Below are 19,583 nucleotides of genomic sequence, written 5' to 3' on the forward strand. Positions count from 1 at the left end.
GCAAAGAGACCCCCGTCAGATAATAGGGAGGATGGCAAATACTATAGCCTCTAATCTCCTGTTGAACCGATGGATCCTCTGCATGGTCCGAATAACCACTGAAGTCACTTATTTATTAATGGAGATATCCTTCTAGAGCAAAATCTATCATATATATATATGTACATATCCAAAAACAGTCTTCATTTTCCAAAACGAAAAAAACAGCCAGGGTGCAATTTTCATCAAGCGTGTTACATTTAAGGCAAAATAAAGAAAATATCCCGATGTGTTTCGAAGCACAGTTTCTTGGTCACGGGAAGCTGTACTTCTAAACACTTTTCTTTATTTTGCCTTAAACTAAAGGTAACAGACTTGATGAAAATTGTGCCCTGGCTGTCTTTTTCATATGGGAAAATTAAGACTGTTTTTGGATTTAGGGGTTGCCACCCCGTTGGGGCTGCCGTCGCAAGCAGGCAAAGGATTCGGCAGCAGGAGAGACACTATGTTCAAGGACCTGGCCCAGTGGAAATGCATGGGCCTGTTGACCAAGAATGAATTCTGCTTTTTAAAGAATAAATATCCAATAACACTAGTTTTGTATTTTATACCCAAGGTCCATAAGAATGTAACGCCGGTGCCAGGAAAACCCATAATATCAGCTCAAAAAAGTATTTTAGAGCCCATGTCTAAGTATGTTGATTATTTTTTACATGAGTTTGTTGAGCATCTCCCTCCTTTTATCAGAGACACTGGTCATTTTTTATCAAAACTTCAGACAGTAAAATGGGAAGACAATTGTCTCTTGATGGTAATGGACATTTGTTCATTGTATACAAGCATCCACCATTCTGATGGCATTCAAGCAGTGTGATACTATTTGTGTAAACACAGTATTCACTTGTATGAACACAACAACATGATCTTAAAAATGATTGAGATTTGCCTCACAAACAACTACTTTATATTTAATAAGGAGGTTCACCAGCAGCTATGTGGGGTGGCGATGGGGGCATGCTTCTCTCCCAGCTATACGTGTTTACACGTTGGCTGGTGGGAGTAGCATGTCCTCAGGACCCACAAAGCCATATTTGACATTCATGTACCCCACTGGTGGAGATTTAAAGATGATGTCTGTTTAATATGGAAAGGATCTATGGAATCTGCCAGACACTTTGTTGAGACCATAAACAACAACATGCTTTATTTGAAATTTACTGCTGACATAAGCAGTGAGAGTGTGCAGTTCTTGGATGTAGAGTTATACATTGAGGGCAATTCCGTCCACACTAAACTTCATAGAAAAAGGACTGCTGGAAATTCTGTACTCCATGCGAGCTGTTCCCACCCCAAACATTTAATCTGGAGTATCCCCCATGGGGAGTTTTTAAGAATCTGGCGAATATGCAGTTCTGAGGCTGATTTAAATAACTGTCAGTCAGAAGCTTTCCAGCAATTTAGTGCCAGGGGCTATAAAACTAAAGATTTGAAACCTGCACTAAGCAGAGCCAACAGTCACAGTAGGGATGAGTGTCTACCTGTTACTACCACCAGCACACTCCCTGTTCAGATAGCCACCCCCCAGAATACTTCGGAACCTATGAACTCAGTTAGACTAATAACAACTTACAGTCGACAAGAGAGATAAGTACGAAAGATGCTTTATAAAACCTGGCCCATAGAATTGTATGACAGTACTATGTCACAAATACTGCCAGAGCTTCCTTGTTTAATCTTTAGGCGAGCATCCTCGATGAGAAATGCTCTTGTTAAAACGAGTCCAGAGGTGATTGTCTCCAGCACTTGGCTGTCCACACAGTCAGGATTTTTTAAGTGCAGCTCGTGCAGAGCATGTAAATTTGGCAAGAACACCACTGAGTACGCTACTGCTTTTGATTCCAAACCCATCAAGATCCAGGGTCATTTTACCTGTAGGACTGATTTTGCAGTCTATATATTGGAATGCACATGCCAGCTACAATATGTTGGGAGCACAAAACTTCAGGTTTTCAATAGAATACTACAACATTTACATGCAGTAGTTAACTCAGATCCTAATTATCCAGTGGCTCGACATCTCAAATTAGTTCATAGCAACAATCTCAATGATTTGAGTTATTATGTCATAGGTTCAGTGCCTAAATCTATCAGGGGCGGCAATCGAGAAAAGAGATTACGGCAGCTAGAATCAGAATTTATCATGCTGCTAGACACTAAGATGCCTAATGGTCTTAACACGGGGAAGATCTGCATAACTTTTTATAGACTGGGTTCTTAGTGTCTTCATTTTATGCTGTGCTGTGTGGTTTTAAGGTGGCTTTTTACTTTGTTTTTTAACTCTGTTTTTACTTGGCTTTAACCTGGTTTTACATGATTTAAAGAGGGTTTTTAGACTGGTTTTAGCTCCTTGAATCATATGTACTGTATACTATGGAGGCTTTACAGCAATTAATGATGACGTCTATTTGTTTTGCACTAGTCATATGTTTACAGTACACTTGCACTTTATCTCTACATGAATGACAACGTTGCAATATGGGTAAATCGTTTCTGTTTACAATTGGGCATTCTGCGCCCAGTCATATGTTTACAGTGCACTTGCACTTTAGATTTATATGAATTGGGCATGTCTCTGGCTTGAAGTTTATTATTGAAGAACAATTATGAGTTATTGTTTATATTTTGCACATATTTTGCACATATTTGCACTTGCACTCTATTTTTTAGCACTTTGTTTATCTCAAAGCAATAGCAATTTTAATACTTAGAGGGGGATGTTCCATGTATTATACATTGATTTAAACTGCATTTAGTCCTGATGATCACTATGATATTTCCACTTGGTTAAATTGCATATCATATAATAAATTTCTAGTATGACTGAATGTGGTTGAATTATGGAAATTTGATGAGTAATTTTGTCCTTTTTTCATGTTTGTAACACACCCCAGGCTTTTACACTTCCTTTTAGAAGTGACCCCCATATAGTATGTTGTTTATTCTATTGCTGAGTGGTTGTGGTTATATTGTAAACTCAGTTAGTTGTGACACTATATAATGATTTTAACTGGTCCACCGCGTCCTGTGATCAAAACCCGTGGAAACGCGGTCAAAACGCGCCAGGCTTGGCACTTTCTGTTTTATTTTTTGAATGCACATATTTCTGCAATACAAGCACTGCACTGGAACTCTACTTTGTGGTCTGTACCTATTTGTTGCTGTGGATCTGGCATATAAGGACTGTGGCTAATATATATATATATATATATATATATATATATATATTCACTGAAAAAACCATAGGTTTCAGGGGTGTTATAGTTAGCTGGACTTTTCACTTGTACAAAACCATTGAAATTCCCCCGTTATAGTTAGTTCAGCTAACTATAACTCGCGCGCCCGCAATGCACTGCTGATGACGTCACATATTACATCACTCATGACATGGTCAGTGACATCACTCATGACATCACTGATGACATCTCAAATGACATCACTGATGACATCACTGATGACATCATCCAGTGAATGTGTGTTTTTCTGAAAATTAAATATGTTTTATAAATGTATATCTCAAGGTCGATGGAAGAATAAATGGGTATATAAGTGTCTAAATGGATGATTTGTTTTTGAAAAATTGATTGTGTAACTGACTGATTAAGTGTATCATAGTGAATACATGGCTTAGTGAGTAATGTTTAAATATGTAAATATCTGTATCAGTCTCTCACTTTGTGTATAAGTGGCTGCATGGGTTGGTGAGTAGCTACATGGGTGTCTATATAGGTTATTAGTTGGTTTTTTGAGTATCAGTCTGAGTGTCTGCATGGTTCGGTGGGGGGTATTACGTAGTGCATAGGTGCATGAATGAGTGACTCACTGTTTGTATGTGTTGAACACAGCATGTGTGCAGGACTGTATGGGTGGATGAGTGTGTGTATGGGTGTGTTAGTGAGTGAATGACTGTCTCAATAGTGTCTTTATGAGTAACTACATATGTTTTAAACTAGTATATGTGACTATTGGTGTATATATGTGAGTATATGTGAGAGTGAGAGATTGAAAGAGTTCCTGTATGAATAAGTATGTGTTTCTATAAGTGATTGTTTAAAAGACTAAGTATGTGTAAGTTTCCGTAGAAGTAAGTATGGTGGTGTGTGTATAACTGTATATGCAAGTAAATGTATGTTTGATTCTTTATTAGCATGAGTGACTATGTGTGTGAGTAACTCTATGGATGAGTGGCATTGTGTAACAGGATGTATAGGTGTATGAGTACATATGATGAGTGAGTACATGTATGAGTGACTGTATAGGACTGTTGGTGAATGAGTGGATGTGTATGTGGATCTTAGAATTACTGAAGAGGTTTTTGTAACTGGTATTGGTATGTCCATTGTTTTGAAAATTTTAGTCTCTATTTTTGAATGTGTGTATCAAAGGTTATATTAGGGTGAGAGGAGGTCTGCCACTCTATCACAAGGATGATGTCATCAGTGATGTCATCAGTGATGTCATTTGAGATGTCATCAGTGATGTCATGAGTGATGTCACTGACCATGTCATGAGTGATGTAATATGTGACGTCATCAGCAGTGCATTGCGGGCGCGCGAGTTATAGTTAGCTGAACTAACTATAACGGGGGAATTTCAATGGTTTTGTACAAGTGAAAAGTCCAGCTAACTATAACACCCCTGAAACCTATGGTTTTTTCAGTGAATTTCTGAGGTTTTTTAAATGCTAATTCCTAACTATAACGTGCCTGAAACCTATGGTTTTTTCTGTGAATTTCAAAGGTTTTTTAAATGCTAATTTCTAACTATGCCTACAGAGATAGGACATGTGAAGAAAGAAGAAAAAATGCACAGAAAGAAACAAAAGAAGTGCAGAAAGAAGCAACAGAAGTCCTCAAATACGAAGATAAGTGCAGGAAGAAGGATAACGTGCAGAAAGAACAAAAAGAAGAGCAGAAAGAAGCCTTGTTGCAAAATCATCCTGTACCCTCAACTTTTTCAGACGGATACTGGTGGTAACTGAGTCTGACTAACCAGTCCTAGAGCCAGTGCTATGTTAAAAGACACTTAGAATACAGTGAAAACACCTACATACACTAGGGAACATTATGCGTTGGGGTCCCCCTGTGATTAGCATGACCTCCTCTGTAAGCCCCTAGTATATAATAGGGCATGGAGATTAAAACTACCTCTTAAAACAGGCCACAGGGTGTTTTTGCACACGTTAACTCAGGCCCCGTCCCCTCCATTCACCACTGTGTAAACACGCCCTGTGTCCATTTTTAGTTGGGAGATTAAGTTCATTTGAATCCTGAGGGTCCCTAGGGTCCAACTAGCCCACTAGGTACCTCCAGTAAGTGCCACAGAGCTGTGTTGCAGAGAGGTGTAAAAAGTGGCACGGCCTGGACCACCTCTCTGCAATGCAGCTCAGTGGCGCTTACTGGAAGCACTTGGTGGGCTAGTTAGCCCCCAGGGGCCCTCAGTATTGAAGGGAAATTATATCCCCAATTTAAAACGTGCCATAGTGCGTGTTTGCACACGTCACCTCAGGCCCCGTCCCCTCCCTTCACCACTGTGTAAACGCGCCCTGTGGCTGTTCTAAGTTGAGAGATTAAGTCCCCTTGAATCCTAAGGGTCCCTAGGGTCAAACTAGACCACTAGGTACCTCCAGTAAGCGCCACAGAGCTGCGTTGCAGAGAGGTGTAAAAAGGGGCTTGGCCTCAAAACACCTGGCTGCAGCGCAGCTCCCTGGCGCATACTGGAGATGCCTGTTGGGGGCGCGTTTGCAGAGTGCTGCACGGAGGGGGCATGGCCTCCGGCACGATGCCAGTCTTTTATTTATTTTAGTTTTTTAAGAAGGGGGGCTGTTTGGTTCCCCTTCTTATTCTAATTTATTGGCCCTGATGACCCCATCCCCCAGGGCCAGTCTCCTAATTATATTTTTTTGACCCCAATCCCCAGGGCCGGCCACTGTTTTTTATTATTTTTAAAAAATATATATTTATAGACACACCTAGGACATGCTGGACAAACCGTACGTACCTATCACCACGACGATTTGCGTGATATTCATTAAAAGGCGACTATGCATGCAATGAATCCACGTGGAATGTATTTACACCACTAGTGAAGCTCTGACATGTCTGATGCCCTACCGTGCTTAATCCTGGTAGACACCCTTGTCGTTTATTTATACAAACATGGGTAGCTATTGACGGGCACATTTAATACACATGCACACCAAGCCATTCAAAGGGGATTCGACAAAAATTCGACCAAAACTATGCAAGAAACCCCCCTCACGGTTAATAAAACACACATCCACTGCCGGATGTGTAATACTTTTTATTTTACTCTCTGGAAAGGGGACGAACATCACTTGAGAGTCACAGCATGCTCCTGACAGAGCCCAATGCTGTGTTACACCCACCATTGCCTGCCGAGTGCCACACACCTCTGTGTTGTATTCCACTAGCTAGTGCATATGCTATGACACTCTCTAGCCCATGTGCACTGTAACACCACCCCGTGAATATGTCATGCCACACTTGTCTTCGCACGGGTTATATTGCCCCATCTAACGTGCCTTTCTCGATGCCTATGTTATAACGCACAGTGCTATGCCATACATATTACAATCTGGGATCCATATCTTTGTCACAGTGCATATGCAACGTTACACTCCCCAGCACATATTTTATATTACAACTTTAGAGACTAGTTAGGTTACACAACACTGCCCTGTGCATATTACACTCCAAGGCGCATATCGCATAGCACGCGCTAGTGCCTGTGCTATCTCGCGCTCTCCAATGAATCTGTCATTGCGCACAATGTATTGCATATTATATTTCACGCCCGGTTCATCTTATATCACACTTTTTGGTGCATAGTTTATACCATACACTATATCTAGTTTTCATTTTCAATCGTGCTCTCAGGACTATGTTCTATATAACACTGTGTTCACCTACCCTTTTCACGGGCATTACATTTTGCGATAGGGGGTGGAGGGTCAGGGGGTGTTTCTGCCAAGTGAGCCCGGAGTCACAGTCACAAACGTCCTCTTCTTCCTGAATAAAAGTGAGATTATGCTGCATACTTGTTCATATTTTAAGTAGTTCGCACAGACACAATGTTTTAAAAACAATAAAGTTCCTAATACCCGCCTTCTCTGAACAGTTAGCTTGCTGCCCCATCCCCTTCCTCCCTATCCTCTGTTGTGTGAATCCATGGACTAGCCTCCTCCCTCCTGCCATGCATGGTCTGATGTGCTGCCACTGCCCTCAATTTAGTATGATGTACCAGTCCACTCCTCCTGCCCTCCATTGCCCAATTCTATGCCCCATCATTGACCTCCTGCTTAAACTTTGTGCTTAGCTTGCTGCCCCTATTCTCCTTCCCCCTGCCCTCCGATGTCTTTGTGCATGCCCCTGCTCCATCCTTTTTGCCCACCATGTCCCATGGACCTGCCACTCCTATCTACTCTGAGTGTTCTGTTGAGCTGCCACTCCCCTCCCACCTGCCTAGCATTGTCAGATGACTGTAACCTGTCCCTGCCACCTCCACCCTGCCTGTCCACATGCAATGCCCCTATCCTCTTCCTCCTGTCCTACATGGTCCATTGTACTGCCACACCCTTCTGCCCTCCCTGGTCTGTTGTGCTGCAACTGCTCCTCCTGCCTGCCCCGTGTGGTCTGTTGTGAGGTCCCTTCCCCTGAACTTTCTTGTCTGTGCACAGGTCCTGACCCTCCCTTCTATCCTCCATCGTCCTTTGTGCATGCCCCTCCACCCTCCTTCTTGCCCATCATAGCCATTGTGCTGCCACTAACCCTCCCACTTGCCATGCATGGTCTTCTGTGCTGCCATGGCCCCTCCCACCTTCCCTGTGTGGTCAGTTAGCTGCCCCTGACCCCCTCCCACCTTCCCTCCATGGTCTGTGTGTATGCCATCACAGTCTCACTGTTGCTCTTCATGGTGTGTCTTGCTTCTAGTGCCCATCCTGCCTGACCTCCATGGCTATCTTGCTGCTCCTGCCCTGCCCCCTTGCCCCCAGCCCTACTCCCTCCCTCCTGGCTTGTCTGTTCCATTGTAATGCCCCTGATCCGTCCCTCCTGCCCTTTATGGTCTGTTATGCTGCAGCTTTCTCTCCTGTCTGTCCATTATGGTCAGCTAGCTACCATTGCCTCTTGCCCCTCTGTTCTCTGTTGTCCATGTGCATGGTCCTGTCCCCTCCCTCTTGCTTTCTATGGATTGTTGTGCTGCACTCCCGTCCTGCATGCCCTGTGTGGTGTATTGTGCTGCTGCAAACCCTGATGCCTGCCCTGCAGGGTCAGTTTGGTGCACCTCTCCATGTCCCTCCTGTCCTCTGTTATCCAAGTCCATGTCCCTATCCCATTTCCTTCCATGATCCAATGTACCATACTTGCGAACAATTTGAACTTGGTAAGAGGGAGATTTTGAAAAAAAACTGGGGTATTGATTTTCCCCTTTGAGTTACATTGAAAAAGAGGATATTGTAGACAGGAGACAGATCAAATAAAGCCCATTTGAGCTTAAAAACATTGGACGTTTCCTGGCTGAATCGGGTCTGTTGGCATGTATGGTTGTACTACCATTGCCTCTTCCTTCTGCCCACAATGGTCTATTACATTGCCACAGCCTTGAAGGAGGGTAGATTTTGTATCACAGGGGGCCCCTGGCCCGTTCTGTCCACACCTGAAGTATGAGACCCTTGTCCTTGCCCTGCCAGCTGCATTTGTAGGCCGTATTAAATTGACCAGCGGGTCCTGTGTTGCTATATAATTATCCTGAGACATCCTTACCACTCAGCCAGCATAAAACCCCTGTGTAGGCCCTTCTGTTCAATATGTAGGCCTCTTTGTTAAATTGACCATAGCTCTGCAATTTTAGTGTATAGCAGTCTGAAGGCAGGTCTGCGAGGCCTTCTGATCCAAACTAGTAGCCCCCACCCTACCCGAGTGCTCGGTATCAAAGTTCAACATCCCCCTGAAGCTGTCGACATACAGTAGGCTGCATCCTGGACTGGTACTTGCTTCCTGGGCAGGTTTCCCGCTTTTAAGGAAGTGGCAACCGCAGAGCGTCAAGTTAGGAGAACTGAGGAGATTTTATACATGAATATATTGAATTCCCGTACAATACCCATTATTTTCTGCTTGCTCTATGGAACTTACGATAAGCGATTGGCCTGAGAGACTGACCTTTTCACCCAGTCCATTGTCAGCATTAAGTGGGTAAATGACGAAATGTCTGGTAAAATCTGCAGACGAAGCTTTTGGGTAGCATACGTAGGTAGATGTAGCGTGCAAAGGAGCCCACAAAATGATATAAAAAGGGAGCACCCACAGATATCGACGGACTACCTCGCCGTCTGTATGTAGGTTAACAGGCAGTGCAGGTTTTCCCCAAGAGCTGGGAGCTCTTGTCTTCCTTTGCTTAAAATGTCTTGCTCTGCTTTGCTTGAAGTATCTTATTCTATTTTACCTATATGAAATGTCATGTTATGTTTAACCATTGTTCTCTTTACTTTTGCATTTAAAAGATTTTGTATTGTAATTGCAGGAATGCTTGCTCTAAGAGTAAACGTGAGTGTTCCTAGGTAACATTTTCCTTGGTGTAACTTGTTTCCCATGATGCATTTATAGATGTGTTTTCTCTCTCTCTCTGTCAGTACATTAATTGAGATACAGAGAATATTATGACAGCTGTATGATTATCTGGATTCTGTATTTTGTACTTTATGTCTCTATTCTGCGGTTTCTTTGAAGTTGCATCTTCTCATTAAACTGCCATTGTATTCTGCCTCCAATTCCATGTCTCATATGTCTGTTTTCTTCATTTTTGGAGCAAGCGTTCCTAGGCACCCCGGCTCAAATTAAGGTGCCCCTTTTGTCCCTGACTCACTCTCCTGCTCAGTTCTGTGGTGGCTCCCGGGGATCTGGGGACTGCCCCTAGCTTCCTTGACCCGTAATAGATCTTCCCTCCAACAGCCTCTCTTGCAAGTCCTGTATTGTTGGTTTGTTGCCCCTGCCCCCCTTTCCACTGCCCTCCATAGTCTGTTGTGCTTCCACGGCCCTTCCTGCCTGCTCAGTGTGGTTAAATTGTTGCCTTTGCACCCTCCTACCTGCCTTCAATTTTCAGAGTCCGTGCCCCTGGCCTCTGCCTCTCAACAGTATCCTAATGAACAACTAGATTGCTAACATTCTATATTTATTACAAAAGTGTGGAACGCCTGACATCATCTTGATGTAATCAAAACTGTAATACCTAGAGCATTTCCTTTAGAAATTACATATATGAGAGGGTCTTATTGGCATCAAAATTATGGTTAGTGCTCTAAAAGACTAAAATAAGGACATATTTTCTGAGTTTTCAAATAGCGACAAAGCACTTTTAAATTATTTGTTATCTTTATGTTTTTTTATCCAGTTGACCACTTGATTAAATGTTGCACTTAGGGGAGAGGATGTGGTGTTACTTCCAGAACTGCAGACTTTGCAACTGGGGAACCAGGTTGAAGTTTCTGCTTCAGTTCGACATTCTGTGATTCTGGTCAAATCACTTAGTCTCCCCATGTCTACAACCAAAATGAATTTGTTCTTGTGTGATGTAACCAATGCTCATGTAAAGCACTCCAATACCTGACAAGTCTGCACTATATAACACTGCAAAAACACAAAATAATAAGTGTTTTGCACACTTCTGTCATTGGGCTATATTTGGGCTACATCTGGGTGATTTTGGGCTACATTTGGGCTCTTTTGTCTCCGGTGGCCATCTTGGGAGATTTATTTGTTATGAAGTTTCCTAATTTCCTCATGTACTGCAGTCTCCTCAGTAGGAAATGCTTTCAGTTTTTTACTTTGATTCCATCATGAAGGTATTCAGATATGTCACACATTTGCCATAAATTCTGAATGTTAGCACTCTATTTGCTCATTAGATCACTGTAGTAAAACTACTGCACCATGGAAGTCTGCTCCTGGTATTAAAAGTGCATGTTTCAGTCTGCATGTCAGAATTTTTTAATGAAATAGAAGAGGATTTGAGAAGTCACTCAAAATGTGCCCTCATTTTCTTTCTTCAGCATTAATCATAATTTCTATGGCAAAATGAACCTCCTCATTGTGTTCCTTTTTAAATTAAATGTTTTAAGTGTTACCAGTTTATTCCAATCAAGATGGCTTCAGGTGTGCCATACTTTTGTCATAATGAAGACAGTAAGCGCTCTAGTTGTTTTTAAGAACATTCTGGGACATTCTGTCATTGGGCTATACTTGGGCTACATCTGGGTGATATTTGGGCTACATTTGGGCTCTTTTGTCTCTGGTGGCCATCTTGGGAGACTTATTTGTTATGAAGTTTCCTAATTTCCTCATTTACTGCAGTCTCCTCAGTAGGAAATACTTTCAGTTTTTTACTTTGATTCCATCAAGAAGGCATTCAGATGTGTCACACATTTGCCATAAATTCAGAATGTTAGCACTCTTTTTGCTCATTAGATCACTGTAGTAAAGCTACTGCTCACCAGGGAAAACTGCTGCTGGTATTGAAAGTGCATGTTTCAGTCTGCATGTCAGAATTTTTTAATGAAATAGAAGAGGATTTGAGAAGTCACTCAAAATGTGCCCTAATTTTTCTTTCTGCAGCCCTAATCATACTTTTTATGGAAAAATGAACCCCCTCATTTTGTTCCTTTTTAAATTAAATGTTTTAAGAGTTACCACTTTAATCCAAGCAAGATGGCTTCAGGTGTGCCATACGTTTATCATAAGTAGGACTGTTAGCGCTCTAGTAGTTCTTTGGAACACACTGGGAAGCTGCAGTAGAACACAAAGGAATCAACTGACAGTCTCTGCCCTTGTTGGATGTACATGTTTTACTGAGAATGTCAGACTTCATTCTCACATGACTGAGAAAGATAATGTGAATTTACAGAAAATAAGCTCTCAGTTTAGCCTATAGATCACCTTCCAAACCTCTGTGGTAAAAGCATGAGAAAATATTTTTCTCTCAATCATGATATCCCAGCAGAAGGCTTTTTCACATGGTGAAATCACCTTAGAACATACCACAATTCCTAAAATGAGTATGGTACCATCAACAAATGATTTATAATGTAACTAAAGTCTTAAAACCTTTTATTAACTGCAATGCTTTTTAATGAGGTGCTATCATGTATATTGGTCCCAAGATGGCTGCCAACACTTCTTGGATGAAGTGCTGACAGCCAATCAGATCTCAGGATGAGATGTGTGGTTAGGCTCCGCCCACATATATATATGCTTTTAAATGCTATTTTCTCAGGAAATACTGAACAGATTTACACCAGACCTGCAAAAGGCACTTCCTTGACCTTATGGCTACCTCTCTGCCAAATTTCAAGTAATTCTGTTCAGCCGTTCGGGCTGTAGCTGTGTCTAAAGGTCCTATGGAAAAATGCATGGGGAAAACGCGTTTTGGGACCCCCCTTTTTTCTCGGCCCCTGCTTGACGAATCCCCCCGAGACTTTCAGGGTAGGAGCGGAGCGTAGCGCCCCACCTATTTTGAAAATTTCGCGAGGATTCGTCGACCGGCGCCAAAGTTATTCCAAATAGAATGTTGCGGATTTCCTATGGAAACAGGGTCCTAACTATAACTACCTACTGGCGACCGCCAGTAGGTAATATATATTTATTTATATATATTCACTGAAAAAAACATAGGTTTCAGGGACGTTATAGTTAGTTGGACATTTCACTCATACAAAACCATAGAAATTCCCCTGTTATAGTTAGTTGAACTAACTATAACTCGCGCCCCCACCATGCACTGCTGATGATGTCACATATTACATCATTCATGACATGGTCAGTGACATCACTGATGACATCTCAAATTACTGAAACACACAGTCACTGGATGATGTCATCAGTGATGTCATTTGAGATGTCATCAGTGATGTCATCAGTGATGTCACTGACCATGCCATGAATGATGTAATATGTGACATCATCAGCAGTGCATGGTGGGGGCACCAGTTATAGTTAGTTCAACTAACTATATGGGGGAATTTCTATGGTTGTTTTATTTTTTTATTTTAATATAACTATGTAATATCCTTTGTCTTTTAAAATATATATTTTTTTGTTCAAACAAATATTGGAGTCGCGCACCCAACGCACACCTAGCACGGCGGGTGCGTATATTCCAGCCGCCATATTGGAAAAGTAATGAAGGAGCCGCGTACAGTCTGCGATTGGTATGCGACAGGTGCGCGACGCCTGCTCCTACGTATTTGCATCATGTGCACATTACGGTACACGACGTCTGCGTTAAAGTTTTTATATTGTAAAACTATATGTATGTAACTTTAATGTGTTTCAGGGCAAGAGATTATCTAAACTATTTATAAAATAATATATTTGTACTTGTAATAAACTTATATTATTGTTAAATATATTTTGCGAAGTCACGTTTCCCGTGCGCGCTGGGTGAGCAACTCTCATGTGACCTTAAAAAAAAGCATTTGATTGGTTCATAACATTTCCCACTGTAACAGTTGAAGGACCCCACCCATTTTAATCATTCTGTTTGGAGCAGCTTATGAGAGACATCTCTTCTCCTTGCAGAACTTCTTTGGGCTTTTTTTTGGTGTTGCTTAAAAACTTTATAGGAGCAATGGCATCAGGACAGCAGCAAGTTCATGTTTCTTCAGATGAAGAAGTCTTGTAGGAGGCACCACCAAAGCATAGGCCTGAATCTGTGGTTTGGACGTTTTTTACTTTTCCTGCTGGAGAAAAGAAGGTGAATGCGAGGAAAGTCACTTGCTTGCTGTGTGAGAGGGTCCTGTCGAGAGGCAGAGATAAAAATCTTCTTGCGGCACAGCAAGTATGTATAAACATCTCCTTTACCATTCACCCCCGGAATCTTGCTCGGGAAGAGCTAAAACAAGCATCAAAGAATCCAGCACCAGGTGTTCCAAGCACTTCAGTAGCATCAACATCTGTACCTCCTTTGGACATTAGGCCTGAATTTGCCTTCCAGCAGCAGCACTGCATTAAGTGCAAGAAAGTGATTTGTTACGGCGAGCAGTCAGTCAATGGATGCTGTTTGTGCAGCACAACGAAACCACCGTTGTTAATTTTTTTTTAAATTGTTTTTGGAATGACATTTAATTCCAGAAGTTAACTGTTTACTCCGTTCCTTTTTTTCAGTTTTTAAAAAAACATCCCAAAAAATTCAAAATTGTTAAAAAAACACAAACAAATATAAAAGAAAAAAGAAAAAAAAGAGTTCTTCTCAGAACTACCTTATCTGGTTAAAAAAAGAAAAATAATTGCATGGCAATGTCTGAAAGTTTCCTTGAGTTTTTCTGTAGAGCATGATTGAGTGAAAGAATGCATTAGTAGTGTATGGTGATTATATGAATGCGCCTGCATGATTGCACAAGTGCATTTCTAACGCATGAGGAGGATATTAGATTGGAGGTGCTTAGGGGACTGTATACATGTTGTACATTTGATTGTAGCACTGCATGTCTTAGTGTTTGAGTGATTGTACAAATACATGAATAGTGACTGGATATTTCCACTGCTGCAAGTTAAGAGCAGGGTGAGTTTATAAGTGTTTGTGTTTTGGCACAGTGATTAGATAAGGACAAGGATGATTGCAAGAGTGGACAGAGAGTGACAGTGTGATTGGGGCACTGCATTAGCACTACCTGGATGATTGCAAGAGTGAATCAGTACTCTGCAGGGGATTAGGCGACTAAGACGGAGAGTGACAGTGCGATTGCTGGACTACATGGCTAGTACTTGGGTAATTGCAGAAGTGAATCAGTAGTGTGGAGGGGGTTAGGGGACTGTATAGATTGTGCACCTTTGCATGTAGCACTGCATGTGTTAATGCTTGAGTCACTGTACAAGTACATGCATAGTGACTGGATACTTACAGTACTGCAAGTTTAGAGTTTGGTGGGTCTATAAGTGCTTAGGTATTGGCGGACTGATAGGATGAGTAAATAGTGCTAAATCAGTGATTGGAGAAGTGTTTGGGACGTGCAGGTTGATTCCTAGACTGCAAGGGTACTAACTGGGTATTTAGAAGTGTGTATCAATATTATGTAGCTGGTTAGAGGTGTGCATGCATACTGCACAGAATATTGTAACTGTACTTGTGTTACTGGCTAGGACATTCAGTAAGTACATAACTAGTCACTAAAATGATTACTGTGCTGCAAACAGAGTGCATGGTGAATTTATAAGTGCTTAGCTATTGGCAGAGTGATAGGATAAGTAGATAGTGCTGGATGGGTGATAGGAGAAGTGCATGGGACAGACAAGAGGATTCCTCGACTGCATGAGTACTAACTGGATATTTGCAAGAGTGTATCAATAGTATGTACCTGGTTAGAGGTCTGCATGCATAGTGCACAGAATATTGTAGGTGTACTTGTATTAGTGGCTAGGCCATTCTATAAGTACATGACTAGTAATTGGAATGATTACAGTGCTGCAAACACAGTGCATGGTGAATTTATAAGTGCTTAGGTATTGGCGGAGTGATAGGATAAGTAGACAGTGCTGGATGGGTGATTGGAAACGTGTGTGGGAGAGACAGGATGATTCTTAGACTGCATAGGTACTAACTGGATATTTACAAGAGTGTATCAATAGTATGTAGCTGGTTAGAGGTCTGCATGCATAGTGCACACCTATTGTAGGTGTACTTGTGTTAGTGGCTGGGACATTCCATAAGTACATGACTAGTAACTAGAATGATTACAGTGCTGCAAACAGAGTGCATGGTGAATTTATAAGTGCTTAGGTATTGACGGAGTGATAGGATAAGTAGATAGGGGTGGATAAGTGATTGGAGAAGTGCATGGGACTGACAGGAGGATTCCTAGGCTGCATGGGTACTACCTGGGTATTTACAGGAGTGTACCAATAGTATGTACCTGGTTAGAGGTCTACATGCATTGTGCACAGACAGAATATTGTAGGTGTACTTGTGTTAGTGACTAGGCCATTCCATAAGTACATGACTAGTAACTAGAATGATTACAGTGCTGCAAACAGAGTGCATGTTGAATTTATAAGTGCTTAGGTATTGGCGGAGTGATAGGATAAGTAGATAGTGCAGGATGGATAATAGGAGAAGTGCATGGGACAGACAGGATGATTCTTAGACTGCATAGGTACTAATTGGATATTTACAAGAGTGTATCAATAGTATGTAGCTGGTTAGAGGTCTCCATGCATAGTGCACACAATATCGTAGCTGTACTAGTGTTACTGCCTAGGCCATTCCATAACTACATGACTGGGTTATTGCAGGAATGAATCAGTAGTGTGCAGGGGGTTAGGGGACTGCATATATTGTGTACATTTGACTGTAGCACTGCGTGTCTTAATGCCTGAATCATTGTATAAGTGAATGCATAGTGACTGGATAGTTAAAGTGCTGGTAGTTGACAGCAGGGTGAGTTTATAAGTGCTTGAGTTTGGGCATAGTGATTAGATAAGGACAAGATTCTGTTAGGATAATTGCAGGAGTGTACAAAGAGTGACAGAGTGATTGGCGCACTGCATGGCTACTACCTGGGTTTTTGCAGGAGTCAATCAGTTCTCTGCAGGGGGTTAGGGGACTGCAGAGCTTGTGCACATGTAGCACTGCATGTCTTAATGCCTAAGTCATTGAAGAAGTACATGGATAGTGACTGGATACTTAGAGTGCTGGTAGTTGACAGCAGTGTGAGTTTATAAGTGCTTGTGTTTTGGCACAGTGATGAGATAAGGACATGGTACTGGCTAAATGACAGGGGCCTAAGCGTGCACTACCCCAAATAGCCCAAAAAAGGCTTAGCACAGGAGGGGAAAAGGCCTAGCAGCGAAGGGGTTAAATACGGTACTTCCAATGTTTACCAAAGCACTGTCTTCACTTAAACCTTGAGATTTATGAATAGTCACCGCATATGCCAAAGAAAGAGGAAACAGTTTTCTACGAACATACAAATCTTTAACAAGCAAAAAATGAACAGAACAACGAGCAATTTGTTTTACTTCTTCAATCTGATCAAATTTGATTTTCAAAAATTCAATTCCATCTCTATTTTGAAAATGATCAAAATCAACAACTTTTCCCATTGCTCCATTTACTAAACCGTTTTCCACATCTAAATTACGCCGTAAACTTACCTGACAGTTTACACATACATTAAAATTATTTTCTAAACCAGCAGTTTTAGATATAGATTTTTCCAAAGAATCCAATTTTGCTTTTAATTTTTCCGTCAAAATAATAGTAAGTCCTTCATGCTCTATTTTATCAATGGCTTCCATTTTTATTATTTGTTCATTTTCGAGCTTTAAAAGTTCTTCTTTGAATGTAGAACACTCTCGCAGTGTTGGCATTAGACACATTATAGATTTATTTTCTGCAATTTCTTTGTATATTTTTTCAGGAACTATATTTTCATTTGGAAACAAGATTGTAAGTAGCTGATTTTGCAAAGCTTGTGAGTTTATAAGTGCTTGAGTTTTGGCATAGTGATTAGATAAGGACATGATTCTGTTAGGATAATTGCAGGAGTGGACAGAGTGACAGTGTATATGGGGCACTGCATGAGCACTACCTGGGCTATTGCAGGAGTGAATCAGTAATCAGCAGGGGGTTAGGGGACTGGATAGATTGTGGTGCACATTCGACTGTAGCACTGCGTGTCTTAATGCCTGAGTCATTGTACAAGTACATGGATACTGACTGGATATTTAGAGTGCTGGAAGTTGACAGCAGGGTGAGTTAATAAGTGCTTGTGCTTTGGCAGAGATTAGATAAGGACATGGTTCTGTCAGGATGATTACAAGAGTGGCAAGAGAGTGACAGTGAGATTGCGGCACTGCATGGGTACTACCTGGATTATTGCAGGAGTGAATCAGTTGTCTGCAGGGGGTTAGGGGACTACATACCTTGTGCACATTTGACTGCAGCACTGCGTGTCTTAATGCCTGAGTCATTGTACAAGTGCATGGATAGTGACTGGAAAATTAGAGTGCTGGTAGTTTACAGCAGGGTGAGTTTATAAGTGCTTGTGTTTTGGCACAGAGATTAGATAAGGACATGGTTCTGTCAGATTGATTGCAAGAGTGGACATAGAGCAACAGTGTGATTGGCGCACTGCACGGCTACTACCTGGGTTTTTGAAGGAGTGAATCAGTTCTCTGCAGGGGGTTAGGGGACTGCATAGATTGTGAACATTTGACTGTAGCACTGCGTGTCTTAATGCCTAAGTCATTGTAGAAGTGCATGGATAGTGACTGGATACTTAGAGTGCTGGTAGTTGACAGCAGCGTGAGTTTATAAGTGCTTGTGTTTCAGCACAGTGATTAGATAAGGACATGGTTCTGTAAGGATGAATGCAAGAGTGGACAGAAAGTGACAGTGTGATTGGGGCTCTGCATGAGTACTACCTAGATTATTGCAAGACTGAATCAGTAGTCTGCAGGGGGTTAGGGGACTGGATATATTGTGCACATTTGACTGTAGCACTGCGTGTCTTAATGCCTGAGTCATTGTGCAAGTGCATGGATACTGACTGGATAGATAGAGTGCTGGTAGTTGACAGCAGGATGAGTTTATGAGTGCTTGTGTTTTTACACAGAGATTAGATAAGAACATGGTTCTGTCAGGATGATTACAAGAGTGGACAGTAAGTGACAGTGTGATTGGGGCACTGCATGAGTACTACCTGGATTATTGCAGGAGTGAATCAGTAGTCTGCAGGGGGTTGGGGGACTGCATAGATTGCACACATTTGACTGTAGCACTGCGTGTCTTAATGCCTGAGTCATTGTACAAGTTCAGGGATAGTGACTGGAAAGTAAGAGTGCTGGTAGTTGCCAGCAGGGTGAGTTTATAAGTGCTTGTGTTTTGGCACAGAGATTAGATAAGGACATGGTTCTGTCAGGATGATTGCAAGAGTGGACAGAGAGTAACAGTGTGATTGGGGCACTGCATGAGTACTACCTGGATTATTGCAAGGGTGAATCAGTACTCTGCAGAGGATTAGGGGACTGCATAGATTGTGCACATTAGACTGTAGCACTGCGTGTCTTAATGCCTGAGTCATTGTACAAGTGCATGGATAATGACTGGCTACTACCTGCGTTTTTGCAGGAGTGAATCAGTTCTCTGCAGGGGGTTAGGGGACTGCATAGTTTGTGCATATTTACTCGCAGCGAATTTGGTTGGAAGCACGCACGCACTCACCTGGGCTCCGAGACACTTTGGCTGGGACGGCAACGCTGTGGGTCTCCCCTGCCGCCTTTTGAGATCGTTGGCCGCAGTCGGGGGAGACTACAGCTCCCAGGTCTCCTAGCGGCATTACACCGCTTCCGCCCACCATCGCACCCGGAGGCGCTCAAATAGCAGAGGCTTCCTCGGTGGAGCGGGGGCATCTGTTACTCGCAGCAAATTTGGTTGGAAGCACGCACGCCCTCACCTGGGCTCCGAGAGACTTTGGCTGGGACGGCAACGCTGTGGGTCTCCCCTGCCGCCTTTTGAGATCGTTGGCCGCATTCGGGGGA

This window comes from Triturus cristatus, chromosome 8, assembly GCF_964204655.1.
Source record: "Triturus cristatus chromosome 8, aTriCri1.1, whole genome shotgun sequence".
NCBI lineage: Eukaryota > Metazoa > Chordata > Amphibia > Caudata > Salamandridae > Triturus > Triturus cristatus.